This window comes from Tasmannia lanceolata, unplaced genomic scaffold, assembly GCF_043159265.1.
Source record: "Tasmannia lanceolata isolate RefF3 unplaced genomic scaffold, GAP_Taslan_0.1 ptg000003l, whole genome shotgun sequence".
Lineage (NCBI taxonomy): Eukaryota > Viridiplantae > Streptophyta > Magnoliopsida > Canellales > Winteraceae > Tasmannia > Tasmannia lanceolata.
The window spans coordinates 19,395,199-19,419,777 of NW_027518680.1; the positions used below are offsets into that span (position 1 = coordinate 19,395,199).

Below are 24,579 nucleotides of genomic sequence, written 5' to 3' on the forward strand. Positions count from 1 at the left end.
TTTAGAGAGTGAGACGGGTAGAAGGGGATAAAACGGGTATTTCGATTTTCACTTTTGCTAAAAAAACAAATATCTCTGACTAGTAGTAAATGAGGGAAAAGAAAATCAGAATTTTTTTTGAGGGTTCAACTGGAAAGAAGCGACCAAAAAGTCCTACAAAATTCCACATGGGAAATAAAAAAATAAGAAAAGAGTTAACAAGAATATTTTATTCACTAATCTCCTAACCTTACGACAGATGGCAACATAATCATTATTACTTTCTATTGTTGAACGTGTTGGAAGTTTAGAGAGTGAGACGTGTAGATGGGGCTAAAACCGGTATTTCGATTTTAAGTTCTGCTCCAAAAAGATTTCTCTGACACGTGATAAATGAGGGTAAAGAAGGAAATCAAAATTTGTTTTAAGGTTTCGACCGGAACGAAGCGACTAAAAAAGCTCAACGTGGGAAGTAAAAAACTTTAAAAAATGCTAACAATAATATTTTATTCACGAATCTGCTAACCTTACGATAGATGGCAACATAATCATTATTACTTTCTTTTGTTGCATGCGTTGCAAGTTTAGAGAGTGAGAGGTGTAGAAGGGGCTAAAACGGGTGTTTCGATTTTCACTTATGCTAAAAAAATTATCTCGGATTCCTAATAAATGAGGGTAAAGAAGGAAATTAGAATTTGTTTTGAGGGTTCGACTGGAAAGAAGTGACCATAACACAAAATTCCACGTGTAAAATTAAAAATTAAAATAAGCTAACAATAATATTTTATTTACTAATCTGCTAACCTTACGACATATGAAAACAGAATCATTATTACTTTCTTTTGTTGCATGCGTTGGAAGTTTAGAGAGTTAGATGTGTAGGCGTGGCTAAAACGGGTATTTCAATTGTTACTTCAGCTCAAAAATAATAATCTCTCACTCGTGATAAATTAGTGTAAAGAAGGAAATCAGAATTTGTTTTTAGGGTTCGAATGGAAAGATACAACCAAAAAAGCCCTCAAAATTCCACGCGGAAAATAAAAAAAATTAAAAAAAGCTAACAGTAATATTTTAGTCTCTATTCTGCTAACCATACGACAAAATCTCTGACTCATGATAAATGAGGCTAAAGAAGGAAATCAGAATTTGTTTTGAGGGTTCGACCAGAAAGAAGCGACCAAAAAAACCCTATAAATTCCACATGGGAACTAAAAAATTAAAAAAAAGCTAGCAATAATATTTTATTCACTAATCTGCTAACCTTACAACATATGGCAAATGAATCATTATTACTTTCTTTTGTTGCACGCGATGGAAATTTAGAGAGTGAGATGTGTAGAAGGGGATAAAATGGATATTTCAATTTTCACTTCTCCTACTAAAAATCTTTTACTTGTGATAAATGAGGGTAAAGAAGGAAATCAGAATTTTTTTTAGGGTTCAACTATAAAGAAGCGACCGAAAAAGCCCACAAAATTCTACGTGGGAAGTAAAATAATTCAAAAAAAGCTAACAATAATATTTTATTTGCTAATCTCCTAACCTTACAACCGATGGCAACAAAATCATTATTATTTTCTTTTGTTGCAAGCGTTGAAAGTTTAGATAGTGAGATGTGTAGAAGGGGCAAAAACGGGTATTTCGATTTTAACTTCTGCTAAAAAAATATCTCTGAATCGTGATAAATGAGGGTAAAGAAGGAAATCAGAATTGTTTTCAGGGTTCGACCGGTTAGAAGCGACAAAAAATGGCCACAAAATTCCACATGGGAAACAAAAAAGAAAAGAAAAAGCTAACAATAATATTTTATTCACTAATCTTCTAACCTTATGACAGATGGCTGCAGAATCATTATTACTTTCTTTTGTTGCATGCGTTGGAAGTTTAGAGAGTGAGCCATGTAGAAGGGGCTAAAACGGGTATTTCGATTTTCACTTCTACTCAAAAAAAATATCTATGACTCGTGATAAATGTGGTTAAAGAAGGAAATCAGAAATTGTTTTGAGGTTTCGACCGGAAAGAAGTGACCAAAAAAGCCCACAAAATTCCACATGGGAAATAAAAAAATTAAAAAAAAGTTAACAATAATATTTTATTCACTAATATTCTAAGCTTACGGCAGATGGCAACAGAATTATTATTACTTTCTTTTGTTGCACGCGGTAAAACGGGTATTTCGATTTTCACTTCTGATAAAAAATATCTCTGACTCGTGATTAGTGAGGGTAAAGAAGGAAATCAGAATTTGTTTTGATGGTTCGATCGGAAAGACGCGACCAAAAAAGCTAAAAAATTTCCACGTGGGAAATAAAAAATTAAAAAAGCTAACAATAATATTTTATTCACTAATCTGTTGACCTTACGACAGTTGGCAAGATAATCATTATTACTTTCTTTTGTTGCATTAACATAATAATTATTACTTTCTTTTGTTGCATGCGTTGGAAGTTTAGAGAGTGAGACGTGCAGAAGGGGCTAAAACGGGTATTTCGATTTTCACTTCTGGTCAAAAAAATATCTCTGACTCGTGATGAATGTGTAAAGAAGGAAATCAGAATTTGTTTTGAGGGTTTGACAGGAAAGAAGCGACCAAGAAAGCCCACAAAATTCCACGTGGGAAATAAATTTTTTTAAAAATCTAACAATAATATTTTATTCACTAATCTGCTAACCTTACGACAGATGGCAACAGAATCATTATTACTTTGTTTTGTTGCATGAGTTCGATTTTCACTTCTGCTCAAAAAATATTTCTGATAAAACGGGTATTTCGATTTTCACTTCTGCTAAAAAAAAAATCTCTGGCTCGTGATAAATGAGTGTAAAGAAGGAAATCTGAAGTTCTTTTGAGGCTTTGGCTGGAAAGAAGCGACAAAAAATGCCCACAAAATTCCATGTGGTAAATAAAAAAATAAAAAAAGCCTGAATTTCCTTCTAGCTTATTACTGTAGATAATAACTTCATAGTGGTGTTTAAAGTCCTCTATCTCAACGGCTATCTCAGTGAAAACCATGCAGGGATTTCGGTGAGAACTCCTTTTCTTCAAGGCCTTTTTTCTTGACTTTTGCTTCCCAAACCCTAAAAACCCTAATTACTTTATCCTCCTCCATCCCTTCAGCAGAAAAAACAATACAATCAAAACCCTAATCACTCTCGCCTCCTTAGCCCCCACTCCAATCAAACAACAAAAGTGGACTCCTCAAATCCCACAAAACCCCAAATTAAAGATGAAAATGAGGAAGACTATGTCGAATACATCCCCATCAAGAAGCGTCAAGCCATGGAAGCTCAGAAGATCCTCCAATGCAAGGGCATATCCTCCCCAACCCTACCTGGCACCGATGAAGATCCCGAACTCTTCAAACTCTCCGAATCAAAACCCAGTCTCCTTGTCAAAGCCTCCCAATTAAAGCGTGATCTTCCCGAAATTACCCCCATAGAACAACTAGTCCAACAAGAGAAAGATATGATTGAACACCTCTCTGATCGCAAAACCCTAATGCATGTTCGCGAACTCGCCAAAGGAATCACCTACACTGACCCTCTCCCTATTGGTTGGAAACCCCCCCCCCCCCCACCGCAATTCACAATATGACCACAAGACAATGTGATGGGATTCGAAAACAATGGCATAATTTAGTAGAAGGGGATGAGATTCCATCACCCATTAAGAATTTTAGGGATATGAGGTTTCCTGAACAATTTCTTAAGAAATTGAAGGGTAAGGGGATTGTTCAACCCACCCCAATTCAAGTTCAGGGGCTCCTTGTTATCTTATCTGAAAACCTGAATGACATCCTAGCTGTGACGTATTCCTATTGCTTCTGTGATGGATTCCTGTTGGATGAGATGAAGATGATGGTGGTGGTTTAATGATGGCTACATTCAACTACTTTTAGGGAGTTTTCTCAGAGATGATACCCTTGAGTTTTATCAAATGTATCTTTATAGGTCACATAATATTACCGTCGAGTTAGAGATAAACTAGGCGGACGGGAAGATGCTGCGGGGAGATTGGCTTTACTTCAGATGCAGGTGTGGACCCCGATCCGAGAGAGGCGGGGGACGTGCCCCCACGGAGTCTCAGGATCATCCACGTGAATGGAGAGCTCTACCAAGGAACTTTCGAAAGAAGTGCCTCTCATAGCATGAGTGGCGATAAAAGGTGAGATACCTCTCGATTTGGGGACTAGCCCAAATTCGAGGCGTACCTTAAACAAAGAAGAGTCACCATCCAAGGAAATGAGCCCTGGATCCCATACTATGCTCTGTTGCAACGGATAATCAGAGATATAAAAAGAAGGTTCGTGCCTGGTTACGAATTTGGAAGGTCCGAAGAGCACCTCGTCCACCCAAGTGCAAACACCTGATCTCTTATGCCATTTACTTATTGATTTTGAAGAGTTTTGGGCGAAAGTCATATGAAATGGGAACATATATCTCCGAGAAAACGTCTATCTAATCATGCATGCCTCGGAGATGGAAATAAGCACACAAAAAAATGAAATAAGTGTCACCTAAGAATAGCTAGGTTATGAGTGTCATACCTAATTGGTGTCTAAGTTTTGGTGTGCAAACACATGCATGCTACAGCTAAAAAGTATAGGATCTGTACATGAAAGTAAGAAAACACAGCAAAACATACAACATAATTCAATTCGATACATGACTGGACAAGAAGAATCCTAAAACTTTAATGCAAGACTTGACTCGGACCAAGATGGCCGTCCATCCCAGCTGCTCTACGTATCCCGGCCTCGGGAAGAATCACAGTCGACGTAGTTCGATGACCTATTCTAAACTACGATGCCTAACCATCTAGAACCGCTATCCTAGACTCGATCCACTAGACTCGACTGATTTTTAAAGCTTTTTGTACGATTGCTTAAATTCAAGTGAATTGTAATTTTTAGGACTCTCTATATGCATTAACTAATGCAAGTTGATTAGCCTTAAGCTAATGCAGGTGGGCCCTACATCCTATGTGTAACTAGGCTGTGCATCCTAAAGAAAACCATAGGCTGACTATATGCTTCCTAGTCTAGCTATCGGTTCGACTAAGTGTCTAACCGATCAACTCGAGGCCTCCTAACTCTAGGGACACTTATGCGACAGGACACACCATATCAATACAAATCAGGACAGCCTTTTAACTCTAAAACATCCCAAAAATCTAGGACAGACTCCTAACTTTAGGGGAAGATCTTTTTGAAAAGGTTTTGTATTTTTGGAAGGTTTGAAATGTTTATTTTTAAAGGTTTAGTTGGACTTGAGATGTGGATCCCAAGCTGCACTACGTACCCTGTGGAAAGGGATTAAGCCAACGTAGTTCGGAACAGATTTCCTAGTACGCTCCTAAGACTCGAGATTTTTGAGATTTTTGGTTTTTCAGATGTTTTCCAAGTATTTTTGCTGTTTTTGACACAAGAGGACAGAATCCTATCATCATAAGAGGAGGAACAAACTCCTGATATCCTTCAAAGGTTGGACAGCATCCTATGCTTTGCGGGGAGGACTGTATGGAATCACATCTCTGCAAGGGTTGGACAACATCCTATACCTTGCAAGAATGAATAAAAATCACATGACTTGATAAGAGGTTGAACAGAAATCTAACCCCTATGATGATAGGACTGACTCCTGAAACTGAAGGACTGATTCTCCAGCTAAGGAGAGATTCTTATGCTAATGGACTGGCTCTCAGACTAGTGACTCTAAGAGAGGTGCTAATGAGACAAGGTATGTCTCCTAGAAGAAAAGAAGATAAATAGGGATGTTGGTGAGACTAGGCAAGTCTCCTAACAGAGAGGACAACTATGACCAATAAGACAAAGCCTGTCTCCTATAAGGGAACAACTATCCCTAATGAGACATCGAATGTCTCTTAGAAGGGTTCCAAGTAACCTTATTATTGTCCTTGCAATGATAAAAAAAATGATGGGCAACTACCAGACCAAGTTGGTCTTTAACTAGTAGAGGTGCAACTTGTGAGACTAGAGGTAGTCTCCTATGGGTTGACTCACTAATGAAACAAAGCCTGTCTCCAAAAAGTTTCACTTTTCTTACATGAGACATAGCCTGTCTCCTAAAAGTGTATTGACTATCTGCTGAGACATAGCTTGTCTCTTTAAAGGGCATTGACTATCTACTGAGACATACTTGTCTCCTTAAAGGGCAGGCTCAAGATGTTTATGGTACACTTCTAAAAGACTGGGCAAGTTTCTTAAATAAACGAGGGAAGGACTACTTGGACTAAGAGAGTCCCCTATGGATAGGCTTGGGCTAACGCCTTCATCGCCTTTGCAACATAAATGAGGGCTGCTATTATCAAGACAGTAAGGGCTGATTTCATCGCATAGAACACAGGCTAAATTGCAAAAACAGGGGCTGATTATCTACATGGTGTAAACATCCAAGAGGATGGCTGAAATAAAATTGACGTGACCTGAACATACATACAATCATAGATACAAAACTGAACATACATGGACAAGGAGACAAAACTGAACATACTTATGCTGTTATAGACATAACTGAGATGAAATTAAATCAAACACAACATGCACATGATAGCCAATATTCAGCTGAACTAAAATCATTTACACATATGATGATACTGACATAGCTGGGCTGAAATTGTATATAAAGACAAAGCTGAATTGAGATTGGATATGGAATAAAAAAAATGATTAATGATTTATTCACTGTACTCAAATTGACATACCCTATCATAGTAGAATATTGTACCATTATTAAAATGAACAGAAGGTAGGTATCAACTATTACCATATGATCGAGATAGAGATATTCAATACAGTTCAACACATATGCTCAGTAGATAGCACGTATGTAATAAAAAACAGAATCCCTACAAAAAAATGAATTAAAATCTAGACATGTAGGATCAATGAGATGCTTTATAAAAAAAAAAGTGAAAACACCCTACATATGCTATCGAGGTTCTACTATCCATTCAACTCCTTTAAAGTTCCTTCAGCCATATTACCATAATGAGAAAAATTATAGATGACAAAATAAGAGACCTAACAAGATGAGGGATATCCATGTCAAGAAAGAGTAAAAGCTATTATTATGACAGGTGTGTGGGGGAGTTGCTATAAAATGCATGAGGTTATGACAAAAAAAAAAGAGCAAATATTTAAGATTGTGCCCCTACAAAACCAAGGCTGGCATTTTCCTCTCTTCCCAACAATATATGATAATCAAAACATAATTGAAAATCACCTAAGAACCCCACCTTCTCAGCCTTCTAACACCCATATTAAGACCTGTTACACCAAGTTCATTCTTCTGATTATGTGAGAATACCTTATCTTAAATCCAATTCCAATTGTTCATTAACTTCTACTCTCAATATGCCTCATATAGACTTCACATTTTCTTAATTCCAATTAACATACATTCTAGGGATCACTCTTGTGGCAACACAGGACGTTGACAATAACACCCTAACCAAAACAGGTATGTGCTGTTGACCAAAAGATTATAGTAGTTTGTAAAATCTGATCAAGGTGATGAAATGTAAGTTTTTCTTTTACTACCTCAGTAATGATATAACCAACATCATTTTCTCTTTCAATCAGCCCTAACTCATTTTATCATTGCAATGATTTAACAAGGTCATTATCAGCCATACAAGATTAAACAAAACGATGAGAACAAAAGGAAATAAAATCGATTTTGACTGGCTATTAAGCATGATAGGGCTGATATCAATCCACCAAGGGTAAGAGAAAGATTACTCCTTTTCAAATATAGATCCAAAACAAGGGTCAATCCAAATCAGGGGCTGAAACAAAGACTATAAAAATTTCATCACGATATAAAGATTGTTCCAAAACAAAACTAAAACAGGGACTAAAAAAAATCTATCAATTTGTTCAAGAAACAGGGCCTGATCCAAAAGCTTCTGAAACTTCAACACTACATATGAGCCTTCATGTCATTTCATCCAAACAAAATACTTGTAACATTCAACATAACCATATTAGTATCCTATAATTCCTTTTGAGGGAAAATATAAACTATGTCTTAGATTTTTAAATAATACACTCAATCCAAAATTTGATTTTTCAAATAGATAAGTGAAATCTGCAAACACACATACGTATGTATAAAATAACAGTCAAATAAATACCATTTCCAGTTTTTAGGATCACAAATATTTGCCTGAACTCCAAATGTATAGACAAAACCAAATGAAAACTCAATTAGGAAACCTGAAAGAACTAATGTTAATTCTGGATGTGCAATATTAATATCTATCATGTTTCAAGGGTGAATCTACTTGTATTTTACAAGCAAGTTATTGTATAAGTAATATTCTTTTAAGCGTAAAATGACTCCTAGTTACCAATGAATTTCGAAAATACAAATAGATCAAGGACTTTACAGTCTTGATAAAATAAAATAAAAATCAAATATTATTCCTAAGGGAATTTTTTTCACAAATAATTTCAAATTGAGAAGAATCATACTATTTTCTCCAATATTTTCCTACAATTAGCACTTAAAATCTCTTATTCTACAACAACAAAGCTTAGATAATTCTTTTCACCACAATAAAACACAAATAAGCAGAATTCTAATCACAATGTGAAAGAAAAAATATATCTATTAAAATAATTTTTTTTTCTTACCTTATCCCTTTCCTTATGCTATTGATTAAGTAAAAAAAATCCAAGAAGAGAATCTCCAGTTCTTGATCTTCTACTCCACTGCTTGAAATTGACAAGAAGAATGAAGAAACAACTTGACTTTACTGTGGAGTAGCGATCCACTAATTGCAAGCAGATCTGATGGTTAGAAGTTAAAGATGACCGGAATCCAATCGAAATCTGATCGGAGATGATGAATTTGTGATCGAATAAGAGCAGAAGATCGGATCTATTTTCTCTCTCTCTCTCTTAAAAAAAAACTGGAAAATGAGAACTAGGTGTAGATCTTCAAAGAATAACTACAGATCCAACAAGATGGTTTGGATCTAAGGTTTTGGTGAGGGATCTAGGTCTTAGGCGAAAGAATTAGGGATAAAAGGTTTGCAAAAGCTAGATCTATGGTTTCTTTGATGCTAGAATTAGGGTTTGAAAAGAAAAACAATAGCACATACAAGAAAATGAAGAAGAACTAAGGATCAGAGCTAGACCGGAACTCAGGCAAGTTTGTCTGAGAAGATGACCGGAGGAAACAGATCTATCGGAGCAAAGGTTAGGATTAGGATCGGTCTCTCAAACTGAAATTGAGATATGATGTGAAGAAAAGAAGAAAATGGAAGAAGATTTACGGAGAACAATGGTCGGAGCTTGGCCGGAGATCAATCGGAGAAGACGAAGATCGACCAGATCTACTTTCTCTCACTGGCTTTCTCTCTCTAAAAGGGATTTTTTTTCTTTTAAAAAAAAAAAATGAGCTTAAACAGATATTTATAGCAAAATAGGGTGCAGATATTGGCACTACTATTTGATGGGCGCATAAAAATTGATAAACGCGCGCGCGCAATCCGCGTCTTTTTCGGCCCAGATTCGTCCTTTCCAGGATAAATTCGCCCCCCTCTTAGGATAAACACACCCCTCTTTTCTGTATTTACACTACGACCTCGCTTGAATCGTTCGCTATGCAAACGCGCTCGGATTTCGACGAAATTTTGCAGGGATCTTGTTGAAACCCTAATCTAGCTGAGGGTGAAGTTTGAGACCCTAGTCGATTGATTTGGTTGGGTTTTGCTCAAACAAGAGAGATTTAGGGCACGGTCAAAATGGGGTGTCTACAGCAGGTACCACAACTTTTGATGGTGAAGAAACTTGTTAGAATGGTTGTAAAACTTCGAGCAAAATTGCTACAAGTTGCGGAAGAATAAACCGTGTAGAACAAAAATTTTCCTCTAACCCAGGATTCCTAGGGATTAATTGATTTTAATGTGATTTAATAAACATAAATATATATACCTTATTTTGCTGATGAGAAAAAAACGTCTGTATGATCTACTCCTCGAAAATCCGCCAACGATCTAATCGATGCGAAGCCACAAGTTGAACCGATGGATTCCTTTCTTTGCACAAAGGATCTTGTATACAACCTTTTGTTTACTTTATAACCTGATCTAAATCAGATTATAATGTGGGAATATGTATTTAGATCAATTGAGCTTTGTTGGGTGTTTGCCTTTGACTTAGAAAAGACAAAACTAGTTGATGGAATTGAAGAAGAAGAGAGACTTTGGGATGTGTCTACCAATTTCCAACACATGGAATTATGGAAGAGCTCTTGCAAACTCTATTCCGTTGTCTTGTATTTATAGAGTTCTCAATTTCCATATACACAACCCAAAGCTTCTAGAGAAAACTCACAAAATATGGAAACTAGCCACAATTAGAAGCTCCAATTTGGAAACAAGCTAGTTGGCTTTCTCAAAATAGAAACCAAATAATGTATGAGTGTTTTTAGAAATTCTTGGACTTTTAGAAATCCCTAAAGTGAGTTTTTTCCAACTAAAAATTGTGGTTGCTTTATTAGATAAAAACAATCCCAAAAATCTCATGCATTGTTTCCTTTTTCAACATTCCCGCTATAAGCGTGTAAGTAAAATTTCAACCTCATTTTTAGACAAGTAAATGGCCGAAGTAGAAAAAAAATTATAAACTACAAAGTTGTAGATCTTTAAAAATCCTTCGAAATGAGTACTTACAGATTAATTTTTGACCAGAGATGAGTATGTTATGACTGTTTTAGTAAAACCAGTCTATAAGTTAAACTTACAATTATTTATTTAATTCTTTTAATTAAATAAACATATTTCCTCCCATCCAATGGGATTAAAAGCTCCACCCATATTTTTCTATAATTTCTAAAATACTCTTATGGTTTATACTTAACCATTTTGATATTCCCAATGTATCCCATAGTGCATATACACTATATACATTGTATATATCCTTTCAATGGATCCAATGCCACGAAACTAGTTCGTGTAAGCAACCAAATAAATGCGGGACCTCTATCTAATAGATAATAATAGGTCAATCGAGTAGTGAGTGGGATGGTAACAGGAATTCAACGATAGATCCTGCAGAACCCACAAGTGGGCCCCACTGCGATTATTGCTCTGTAGCCAATGCTACAATCGCATTGAGTCAGTGGCCTCCATCGAGAAGTAACCCTGAAGATAACTGTCAAATCATCATACCCATAATCACATCAAATGTGCAAGTCCTTTCTCCAAGTCCACATCTACTGAGTTGAGTCCTACGGGGGTGGACATCAACTACGCCCTGGGCTCACTCATGGTATACCTTTCAGTCAAGCAGTGTTGGCCCGCAAATCCATTTGCTGAAAATATTTCAAAACTTATTTTGTGAAATCCTTTTAATAAATATTTTATCAAATCCACCTGGCCAGGTATTTTTCTAGGCCTACTGCTTTGACCAAAACTATAGATGTTATCCTATGAAATAGGTGGAGAATTCCATGTCGGGTATCACTATTGACCTCGAAGGTTTGTCCAACACTCCAATACTACCTTCTAGTGACTCCAAGAGAATCACAGTTATATAGACCACGAATGAGAGACTTGCCAGCAGACCAATATGACCCCTTAGGTCAAAGGACATGTAAAGGGTCCTGTCTGGTAGAATAGTGTGGGACATGATCCCGCGAGAGGGGCGTGGGGCGCGAGCCGCCGCACTCTCTCTCTTGGTCTCTCGTACCCACGCGATTGGCGTGTGCATTTTAATATTGATTCGTATTTGTCTTTCCTGTGGACTTGGGATCACTAAGGCAATCCGAATTCCACACGAAAGAGACTGACAGAGTCGCCACCTAGATGTGGGATCTAGGACCCATAATTAACCAGAAATCTAGACTCGCTACCTGGTTACGAGAATGGAAGGTATGGGGAGTTATCCACCACATGCACCATTCTTGTCCGATAATCGGTCTTCGATTCCAAAAGCTAACTCTTTTAAATTTATTTTAAATGGCTCATTCAACTCTATGTTAATGTGCGAACTAAGTGATATGCATCCTATGATCTAATTTCAATGTGAATCCTAGATGTGTATCTTGATTTATTAATTTGTCTGGATTCATTCTAAGTGAAAGTTCTCCTAGAATTCTAATTTCATGGAAAGCCCTAAATGATTTGATTAAGCATTTACAAGAAAATTAATATACAAAACACCACAATTTGTTGTGGTGCCGACTCGCGGGTGGTATGCCATCAGACATCCAAGCTGCCTACGTACCCAAGCCTCACTGGGATCAGAGTCGACGTAGTTCGGTGCACCTAAGCTAAGCTACTTATGCCTAACTCAACTAGGACACCGACCTAGACGGGATTGACTGTTTCAACAGTTTTAGGAGAAGTTATTTAATTCAAGTTGAGGATTTTATTATCTTAGGATTTCATCTAAGATGCTATATGATTCTCATCTAAATGCAAATGGTCCCTTAGACTAATGCAGGTTTGCCTACATCCTAGTTTACTAGGCTTGTCCTAGGGAAAGATTGGGTGACTAGTGTAACTAGACCTATGGCACGGTTGCTATACATAGCAAACGTCCGTGATGAGGCTGGACTCCTAACTCTAGGACTCCCTAAAACCTAAGACTCCCTAAAACTTAGGACACGACACGACACCGGTGTTCCTAAATTGGGCTCTAAGGGTCCTTACAACGGAAATCATAATCCAATGGTTCCGAGAGACACGAGATGAATCGAGATGATGAATAGTGTGAGGGAATGGGAAAGATAGAGAAAGGTGCGACTGAACTTGGGAGTGCCAAATTGCCTACGTACCCCGTGATGGGGATCAAGCCACACGTAGTTCCACTGGGGAGGTTGCTTGGATTTTGGAAAACAGGTTTGGTATTTGGATCAGGAATCGGGTTTGTATTTGAGCATTGGACTTGAGATTCAAAAACATTGATATAGCAATGGGATTTTGGAATTGGGAATTTGCATCAAAGAATTGAGCATATTGGAATCATCAAGGGTTTGAATTTTCGGAATTCAAAGTGGGCGGGCTTATGAGATTCGGCCAAATGGATTCAGACATGCGACTCGGATTGTGTTGGGATATGACTTGGTTGGATTGGGTTAATGGTTAGGGTCAAGTGAGTCGGGTCTAAGTTAGGAGCAAACCCGAGACTAGCCATGGTCTAACTAGGAGGAAGCAGGGTACAAACCAGGGTGCGGACCAGGGTGCACCAGGGTGCGAACCAGCAGGGAACCAGGGTGCGAACCAGCAGGGAACCAGGGTGCGAACCAGCAGGGGAACCAGGGTGCAACCAGCAGGGAACCTGGGTGCAACCAGCAGCGAACCTGGGTGCAACCAGGGTCTAACCAGAGTGCGAACCAGCAGGGAACCAGGGTGCGAACCAATATCGAACCAGGGTGCGAACCAGTAGGGAACCAGGGTGTGAACCAGGGTACGAACCAGAGTACAACCAGGGGCTGGCCAGGGTGCGAACCAGGGTGCGAATTAGTAGGGAACCAGAGTGCGAACCAGCAGGGAACCAGGGTGCGAACCAGCAGGGAACCAGGGTGCAACCAGTATCGAACCTGGGTGCAACCAGCAGCGAACCTGGGTGCAACCAGGATCTAACCAGAGGCTAACCAGGGGGAAAACAGACCCTACATGCTTCCTAACATGGTTTTTCTTTTAAAGTAAAAGATATGTATGAAAACAGACCCTACATAGAATTGAAATAAATGCCTACCTCTTTGGAAACCCACTTTGTGTTTGATTTTTCTTTGATGTTAATTCTTTGAAGATGATTCCTTGCTTGATAATGACTGCTTTTGATATATATCACCCAACGTATAAAATCACCCGATCCGGCAAGGATGGCCGAACCCTTGAAGAGATGAGGGAGAGGGATGAATTTTCTAAGAGAGGGGTTCTTTTTTCTTCTCTTTTTTTTCCTCCTTTTCTTTGGTGAGATGAGAGGGTATTTATAGGAGAATGGGATAGGAGGTTAGGTGAGGTTAGGTGAGGTTAGGTAAGGTTAGGTGAGGTTAGGTGATGTTAGGTGAGGTTAGGTGAGGTTAGGTGAGGTTTGGATGGTTATGATGGGAGGAGAGGTTAGGTGAGGTTAGGTGAGGTTTGAATGGTTAGGATGAGAGGAGAGGTTAGGTGGTTTTGGATGGTTAGACCCAGGTCATGATCTGCCATTGATCTAACGATTTACGGAAATCGGGTCTCGGAATGGAATCAGGGTCCGGGCTATGAAGTGACCCTAGCTTATTTTGTCCCGATTGATGATCCGTAAAGTCAGATCAAGATATTAATGACCTAAAACATATAAATCAATGATAGAGGGGGTTCTCACATGGATTTAACACACTAATTTATTTGTTGATTAAAACAAAACAAAATGGGGTGTCTACAGATGCCCCTCTTTGGTAGAGATGACGTAGTCATTGAATACCAAAGTTAAAAATGACAGAACCATTTTGCGTAGTTTTAATCGACAAAGGACTCTCTAGATACAACGCACCTTAACATAATGCAAAACCTTAGATGAAACCCTAGAACTTGAATAATAATAAAAACTCGATGCGGCGCCGTTCACAAACGGGCAATTAGAGAATGAGATATCATTTTCGAATGGATTCTGAAGGGAAAGGACAAAGATCGCTCTCAAACAGTTTTTAGAAGGAGATGAGACGCCGCTCACAAGCGGGTTCAACGAGGATAAGAAGCATTCCCAAATGGACTTGGATAATGAGGCACCGTTCACAAACGGCCTCAAGGAGGATAGAAAACCATTCACAGATGGACTCGAGAAATGAGGCACCGTTCACAAACGGGCTCAAGGAGAAGACAAGACCATTCACAAATGGACTCAAGAAATGAGGCACCGTTCACAAACGGGCTCAAGGAGAAGACAAGACCATTCACAAATGGACTCGAGAAATGAGGCACCGTTCACAAACGGGCTCAAGGAGGACGATACCATTCACAAATGGATTCGAGAAAAGAGGCACCATTCACAAACGAACTCAAGGATAAGACAAGACCATTCACAAATGGACTCGAGAAATGGGGCACCATTCACAAACGGGCTCAAGGAGAAGACGAGACCATTCACAAATGGACTCGAGAAATGAGGCACCGTTCACAAACGGGCTCAAGGAGAAGACGAGACCATTCACAAATGGATTCGAGAAATGAGGCACCGTTCACAAACGGGTTCAAGGAGAAGACGAGACCATTCACAAATGGACTCGAGAAATGAGGCACCTTTCACAAGAGGGCTCAAAGAGGACATGAGACCATTCACAAATGGACTCAGAAAATGAGACACCGTTCACAAACGGGTTCAAGGAGAAGACGAGACCATTCACCAATGGACTAGAGAAATGAGGCACCATTCACAAACGGGCTCAAGGAGGACATGAGACCATTCACAAATGGACTCAAAAAATGAGACACCGTTCACAAACGGGTTCAAGAAGAAGACGAGACCATTCACAAATGGACTCGAGAAATGAGGCGGCCCCGTTCACAAACGGGCTCGAAGAATTTAGAGATTTTTTATGAACTTGAATTTGACGTAGGATTGGATTTTTTATTTTTTATTTAATTAAGGATTTGGATTTGATAATTTTTTTTTATTTTTGGAAAATGAGGTACCGTCCGCAAATGGGCTCAAGGAGAAGATGAGACCATTCACAAATGGCCTCGAGAAAAGAGGCACCGTTCACAAACGGGCTCAAAGAGGACATGAGACCATTCACAAATGGACTCAGAGAATGAGAAACCTGTTCACAAACGGGTTCAAGGAGAAGACGAGACCATTCACAAATGGACTCAAGAAATGAGGCACCTTTCACAAAAGGGCTCAAAGAGGACATGAGATTTTTCATGAACTTGAATTTGACGTAAGATTGGATTTGTTTGAATCGGGGATTGGATTTGATGAATTTTTTATTTTTGGGAAATGATGTACCGTCCGCAAACGGGCTCAAGGGGAAGACGAGACCATTCACAAATGGGCTCGAGAAATGAGGCACCGTTCACAAACGGGCTCGACGACACAAGATAGCTTTGATTGATGAATTCAACAATGAAAAATTTAGAGATTTTTATGAATTTGAATTTGACGTAGGATTGGATTTTTTGAATTGGGGATTGGATTTGATGAATTTTTGATTTTTTGAGAAATGAGGCACCGTCCACAAACGGGCTCAAGGAGGACATGAGACCATTCATAAATGAACTCAGAAAATGAGGCACCGTTCACAAATGGGCTCAAGGAGAAGACGAAACCATTCACAAATGGACTCGAGAGATGAGGCACCGTTCACAAACGGGCTCAAGGAGAAGACGAGGCCATTTGCAAATGGGCTCGAGAAAAGAGGTACCGTTCACAAACGGGCTCGAAGAATTTAGAGATTTTCCATGAACTTGAATTTGACGTAAGATTGGATTTGATGAATTTTTTATTTTTTTGAACTCAATGAAATCGGGGATATTATGGATCGTGCCCGACAAAGATGTTGGAAACTAGGACTTTGACGAATGATGAAACGGCAAACCTTTGGAACGAAGAACCATTACTAGCAAGAATGGATTAGGAACATTTTTATGAAACTTCAACAAGATTTTTCTCAAAGAGACTGCTGGTCTTGTCTTCTGGGGATTTTGATAACTGAAACCTTGAACAAGACATTTGAGATTGGTAATTTAGAACAACGACTCTCTTGGATATTAACATGGAAAAGCGGGATCTGCTTCTTGACAGGTGTTTAGATAAACATTTCTTGACCAGGATAACTAACCGGAAGGGAATTATGAATTTGAATGGTTCATCTTTCTGAGAAATTGGCTCAACCACCATTGCATCTGAGGTTCTTCCAAGCTTAAGGTGCCTTCCTGGGGTATGATCTTTTTACGGAAGCTGGGCTTTCTGATGTTTCTACTTCTGAACTCTTCTGAGTTGATCTTCTTTGAAATGTAGCTGTTTGACTAGATTCTTGAACCCTTTCAGGTATAATTGCAGGGAGCTGTCTAGGCCGGGCCTCCTTCACCAAGACAGTTACATCATTTGGACATAGGAACGACGATTGACTCTTTCTAAAGAGAAAACTTAGATGAAAGGCACTACTCAAAGGATTGAGCAGCCCTGAAGGAGTGAACTTAGAATGACAAAGATTGACTAACTACACTGACAGACACAGTAATGCTTCTGACTTAGTTAACGTTTTATTTGGTAAGTCTATCCTTTCGAGGAATGCTTTTTTTTTTTTTTTGAAATAATAAACACTGGACTTCTTCCTTGAAACAGTAATGCCTCAAGAATTTAATTACGACCCCTAAGATTGCTTAGCTTCAATGCCCCCAGTTTTGAGGATATCACTTGAATTTGCTTGAACTTCAGTTGATCTTCAGTCTTGATACCGGCTGTAGCCTTCTTGTAATGATTCTCTTACCGTGACCAAGTCACCTCTTCGGGGTTTTTAACTTGGCGGACCGCGCTAACCTTAACTTTTGCCTGAACCACCTTTCTAGGTTTTCGATCCAGCAGGCTATCCCCTTAGCTTTTGCCTAAGCCTCCCTTTTGGGTTTTCAACTTAGCAGGGGAATGATCTTAAATTTTGCCTAGACCGCCCTTTCAGGTTTTCAGTCTAGCAGATCTTCAAACTCCGTTCTTTTTCTTATTCATCATTTTTTTTTATTGTGTCTCGGGATCTAGCTCATTAGTTCTGAACACCGGAAGGACTTTATAGGTAGGATAGGGTTTTTCAAAGAATGGCTTAAGGCTCAACAAAGATTTCGACCGAACCTGTGAACAGGTTGCCTACATATCCCAAGGTAGGAATCAGGTCGTGTGTAGGTCAAGGCGAATGCCCCTAGTTTGAAGATAAATTGTTTGAAGGTTAATTGATTTTTCTTTTTTCTTTTCTTTCTGGAATAATTAACTTCTCTTCTTTTGGAACTTGTCCCTCTTTTTTTTTTTTTTGGAACGATTGATTTTTCTTTTTCTTTTCTTTTTTTTGAATCGACCGAATTCGGTTTAACCGAGCTGCCTACGTACCCCAGTGTAGGGATCAGGTCTCGCGTAGTTCGGGGGCGAATGCCCCGAGTTTGATGGGTTTTCAAGAAAATTTTACTCAGGCTCGAAGGGTTTGCAATCGGTATTCTTTTGACGTTGGGTTCTGATTTTGGGATTTATTCGGCCAAAGGAGGCCTTCTGATGTTCAAATTGGGAATCGATCCAGGTTACTAGAGTCCCTCTGGTACTGATTATTTATTTATTATTATTTTTCTCTTTTTTTTTTTTTTTTTCGCGGAGTTTGACGGCATTTCCAGGTAAGAGATAATGGATCTTCTTCTTTCAAGATTCTAATACGTGCTTTTGACTTTCATAGAGCGAAACTTGTTCTTTGACATCCTCCATCTATGGATTCGTACTCTCGATATCTGATGATCACTTTTCATTGTTTGCTCTTGAACTTTTCATCTTGAATTTGTTGGCTTTATGTTATGAATTTGAGAACCAAGGTCATTGATTAGAAATATGAAAGTTGTTTCCACTCTATGCCCCTTGTATAGCATATATCTTCTCACTTTCTTCATTTTCTTTGAGCTTTCCATCTATGTCTTGCCCTTGGTATCGGTTGTAGCTTTTCTAGACAATCTTCTTATTCTTGAAATAATTTTATCAATTCTTCACACTCTTTAGAGGGTAATGTATTTTCAATCGGCATTCACTGAATCAAAGTTTCAGTGCCAGTGTTTATCATTTCAATTTCATCTTTGAAAGGTTGGGATTGGCGCTCCTCCTCTCGTTCAAGTAATTGCTGTGACTCAAGTGGAGTTTCGTCAATTTTGTCCTCATTTGAGGAGGGAGTCTTATTTTAAGATCAGAAGCACACTTAAGAAACAGACACAAGTGAACTTTTTGGAACTGACTGAAATTTTATTTAAAGAAAAGCTATTACATCAGACGACCTATCCTGAACATGCTCAGGATTCACAACTCTAAATAAGAAAGGGAAACAGAAGATAACTTGCCTGGACTAGGCATTGACCTTTAACTGTAAGACCGGACTCAACAATTATACTGACCATGATGACTGACTCAACATAAAATAGTAAGTGACTAAAACTTTAACTGCTGCAACTGTTTGGCGTTGAAGGCTCGGCGAAGGCTGGTTCGTTCTGAACATCATCATGGCTGATACTTTCAATTTTGGACAATGATGACTGATTCGCATAGGGGAATGCCCCTAGCTCAAGGATTCTGAGAGTGAACTCTGAAGGACTTAGCAAAATAATCTTGAAAAGGTAGCCCCTAGAGGAGGAAGAGACCAGGGGTACAAGCAAGATTGGATTATCTGGACCAGGCATGATCAGATCATGAGAATGCATAATAGAAAGATTGTGAGATTCTGCATCTGCCAGTTAGGGGATGGCATGAAGATACGATCGAATCGTATGACAGAAGAACGAAAGACGCACGATCAAAAGATTAGATGAGATAGCATAAGATTGCTTTCAACGGATAGATCATGAATGACTAATCCTATGAGATTTTTGGAAATGATGGGATTTATATCCTAACCCAAAGGGAAATTTTTTTTTTTTTTTTCACATTTTATCAGTGTTACCTGAAGGCATCAACCCTAATCCTAATCTATCGGAGTGGAGAGAGAATCTCGACTCATGCCTTTGTTCGTGTATCTAAGGACCGATCGTAGCCATTGGAAGATGGACTACGGCCTAATCTAGACACAAATAGGTAGGATATCCTAAACTAGGCTCACACACGTGATACACATGTGTTCGTATACTACATGCATGTGTGGGTTAATCTAGGGGTAAGGCCAAGAGTTCCCTTAGCGCGAATCCCTGTTCGATATACTGTACCAGTGTCCGGCGTATCAGTACGTGAACAAGAGATCCGTTTACGTACCATAAAGGTACTAGGCTAAGGGTGAAATGTTTCTCTAGCACAGAGGCACCAGGTGATGAAATCCCAGTCAACCATGCTAGATAACACTCCGGGTTCCTAAAATAGGACGTGTGTGCACGTGAGATGCAAGGGTTTAGATGCAAGTGATGTAAGTGTGTGCAATAAGTTCGCGCAATCTATGATGCCTTCAGGTTTTGTTAAATTAAGTTCGAGTAAAATGTGATGAGAGAAAATAAAACAAGACAAACTAATCTAACAAGTATAGAGTTTTTATGAGCCAGTTAAATTAAATTCAAATGAATTATCTTTTGAAATTTTAATGAAGTTAGGTGGTCCCCAGCAGAGTCGCCAGACTGTGGGACATGATCCCGCGAGAGGGGCGTGGGGCGCGAGCCGCCGCACTCTCTCTCTTGGTCTCTCGTACCCACGCGATTGGCGTGTGCATTTTAATATTGATTCGTATTTGTCTTTCCTGTGGACTTGGGATCACTAAGGCAATCCGAATTCCACACGAAAGAGACTGACAGAGTCGCCACCTAGATGTGGGATCTAGGACCCATAATTAACCAGAAATCTAGACTCGCTACCTGGTTACGAGAATGGAAGGTATGGGGAGTTATCCACCACATGCACCATTCTTGTCCGATAATCGGTCTTCGATTCCAAAAGCTAACTCTTTTAAATTTATTTTAAATGGCTCATTCAACTCTATGTTAATGTGCGAACTAAGTGATATGCATCCTATGATCTAATTTCAATGTGAATCCTAGATGTGTATCTTGATTTATTAATTTGTCTGGATTCATTCTAAGTGAAAGTTCTCCTAGAATTCTAATTTCATGGAAAGCCCTAAATGATTTGATTAAGCATTTACAAGAAAATTAATATACAAAACACCACAATTTGTTGTGGTGCCGACTCGCGGGTGGTATGCCATCAGACATCCAAGCTGCCTACGTACCCAAGCCTCACTGGGATCAGAGTCGACGTAGTTCGGTGCACCTAAGCTAAGCTACTTATGCCTAACTCAACTAGGACACCGACCTAGACGGGATTGACTGTTTCAACAGTTTTAGGAGAAGTTATTTAATTCAAGTTGAGGATTTTATTATCTTAGGATTTCATCTAAGATGCTATATGATTCTCATCTAAATGCAAATGGTCCCTTAGACTAATGCAGGTTTGCCTACATCCTAGTTTACTAGGCTTGTCCTAGGGAAAGATTGGGTGACTAGTGTAACTAGACCTATGGCACGGTTGCTATACATAGCAAACGTCCGTGATGAGGCTGGACTCCTAACTCTAGGACTCCCTAAAACCTAAGACTCCCTAAAACTTAGGACACGACACGACACCGGTGTTCCTAAATTGGGCTCTAAGGGTCCTTACGACGGAAATCATAATCCAATGGTTCCGAGAGACACGAGATGAATCGAGATGATGAATAGTGTGAGGGAATGGGAAAGATAGAGAAAGGTGCGACTGAACTTGGGAGTGCCAAATTGCCTACGTACCCCGTGATGGGGATCAAGCCACACGTAGTTCCACTGGGGAGGTTGCTTGGATTTTGGAAAACAGGTTTGGTATTTGGATCAGGAATCGGGTTTGTATTTGAGCATTGGACTTGAGATTCAAAAACATTGATATAGCAATGGGATTTTGGAATTGGGAATTTGCATCAAAGAATTGAGCATATTGGAATCATCAAGGGTTTGAATTTTCGGAATTCAAAGTGGGCGGGCTTATGAGATTCGGCCAAATGGATTCAGACATGCGACTCGGATTGTGTTGGGATATGACTTGGTTGGATTGGGTTAATGGTTAGGGTCAAGTGAGTCGGGTCTAAGTTAGGAGCAAACCCGAGACTAGCCATGGTCTAACTAGGAGGAAGCAGGGTACAAACCAGGGTGCGGACCAGGGTGCACCAGGGTGCGAACCAGCAGGGAACCAGGGTGCGAACCAGCAGGGAACCAGGGTGCGAACCAGCAGGGGAACCAGGGTGCAACCAGCAGGGAACCTGGGTGCAACCAGCAGCGAACCTGGGTGCAACCAGGGTCTAACCAGAGTGCGAACCAGCAGGGAACCAGGGTGCGAACCAATATCGAACCAGGGTGCGAACCAGTAGGGAACCAGGGTGTGAACCAGGGTACGAACCAGAGTACAACCAGGGGCTGGCCAGGGTGCGAACCAGGGTGCGAATTAGTAGGGAACCAGAGTGCGAACCAGCAGGGAACCAGGGTGCGAACCAGCAGGGAACCAGGGTGCAACCAGTATCGAACCTGGGTGCAACCAGCAGCGAACCTGGGTGCAACCAGGATCTAACCAGAGGCTAACCAGGGGGAAAACAGACCCTACATGCTTCCTAACATGGTTTTTCTTTTAAAGTAAAAGATATGTATGAAAACAGACCCTACATAGAATTGAAATAAATGCCTACCTCTTTGGAAACCCACTTTGTGTTTGATTTTTCTTTGATGTTAATTCTTTGAAGATGATTCCTTGCTTGATAATGACTGCTTTTGATATATATCACCCAACGTATAAAATCACCCGATCCGGCAAGGATGGCCGAACCCTTGAAGAGATGAGGGAGAGGGATGAATTTTCTAAGAGAGGGGTTCTTTTTTCTTCTCTTTTTTTTCCTCCTTTTCTTTGGTGAGATGAGAGGGTATTTATAGGAGAATGGGATAGGAGGTTAGGTGAGGTTAGGTGAGGTTAGGTAAGGTTAGGTGAGGTTAGGTGATGTTAGGTGAGGTTAGGTGAGGTTAGGTGAGGTTTGGATGGTTATGATGGGAGGAGAGGTTAGGTGAGGTTAGGTGAGGTTTGAATGGTTAGGATGAGAGGAGAGGTTAGGTGGTTTTGGATGGTTAGACCCAGGTCATGATCTGCCATTGATCTAACGATTTACGGAAATCGGGTCTCGGAATGGAATCAGGGTCCGGGCTATGAAGTGACCCTAGCTTATTTTGTCCCGATTGATGATCCGTAAAGTCAGATCAAGATATTAATGACCTAAAACATATAAATCAATGATAGAGGGGGTTCTCACATGGATTTAACACACTAATTTATTTGTTGATTAAAACAAAACAAAATGGGGTGTCTACAAATAGCTCAACTATCTCCTCTCCACAAGTTATTCTAATGTTATCCCGTTCAGTACGCAATCACATTGTCATACCCATTCTATCTTGCTTAAGGTCCACAACTCGAGTGATTGAGATAAGTCACTCCACATCTCATGCATGCTGGCAAGATAGATGCTAGGTGTATATAGAAACAGGTGTCCAACCTCAACCCAAACTAGGAACTATTAAGTCCTGCAAAGAACCAGAATCCCATATCTCCTTGCTCCCTAGGATCTGTGAATCCATGAGCATGAGTTTCCTAGTTTGCTACCTAAGGACAAATACGTGTCAATAATAAGTAGCATGTCACACATATTTAACTTATAGTTACTCATTAATCGTCATGAAAAGAAACTTTTATTGATTAAGATGCAAATTATACTGGGTTTTAGGGCACCTACTCTAACAGTATCCCACTTGCCCTCATAGCTAGTTATGCATATATCTTAGACCCATCCCCTTAACATGTTGGTCAAACACCTTTTGACTAAGGGGTTTGGTAAAAGGGTCTGTCACATTATCTGTTGAGGCAACCTTTGCAATAACCACATCCCCACTATCAATGATCTCCCGTATCACATGATACTTTCGAAGTACATCCTTGGACTTCTGATGAGACCTCGGTTCCTTTGCTTGAGCAATCGCTCTGATGTTATCACAGTATAGCATAATGGGTCTCTCAACAGAGGGCACGACACGAAGGTCGTCCAAAAACTTTCATAGCCATACCGCCTCTTTTCCTGATCCCATTTGCTAAGGTGAACACAAAACCAGATGATGATTTCATGTTATCAACGTCAGACTGAAAGTCTGTGTCGGTAAAACCAAAAACGACTACTAAACAATAATATTTAATTCTCCTATGATACTTGAAAATATGTTTACCTGCTGTTCAATGCTCTATTCTTAGGTCCGACTAATATTTGCTAACCACACTTACAGAGTGACAGATATCTGGCCATGTACATAACATAGCATACATAAGACTTCCCAGAGCCGAGGCATAGGGAATGTTGTTCATAATCTGCTTATCCTCAGGTGTCTTGGGAGACATCTTCTTGGATAATCTGATTCCATGCCTTAAATGAACTAATCCCTTCTTACAATCTTCAATGTTGTACCTTGTCAATATCTTATCCATGTAAGTTTCTTGTGATAGCACAAGCTTCCTATTCTTACGGTCCCTAAAAAAAATTAAGTCTTAGAATGTATGAAGCTTCTCCTAGATCTTTCATAGCAAACATGCTTGAAAGCTACAACTCAATGAGTAGAATGTAATCTACATAAAGAACCAAGAATGTAACTGCGCTCCCACTGACCTTCTTGTAAACACAAGCCTCGTTTACTTTTTGACAGAAGCCAAACTCTTTGATTGCTTGATCAAAACGAAGGTTCCAACTACGGGAAGCTTGCTTCAATCCATAAATGGATCTCTGCAACTTGCACACCTTTTGATTACCCTCTTCAGCAGCCTCAAAACCCTCCGGCTTGACCATATAAATATCTTCCTGAATGTTTCCATTTAAGAAGGT

General features: G+C 39.6%; 1 pseudogene; it reads left to right on the forward strand.

The window, feature by feature from the left end:
- Positions 1-3,259: 3,259 nt before the first annotated feature.
- LOC143866710 (DEAD-box ATP-dependent RNA helicase 35 pseudogene) lies at positions 3,260-3,852 on the forward strand (annotated as a pseudogene).
- The last annotated feature ends 20,727 nt before the right edge of the window (positions 3,853-24,579 follow it).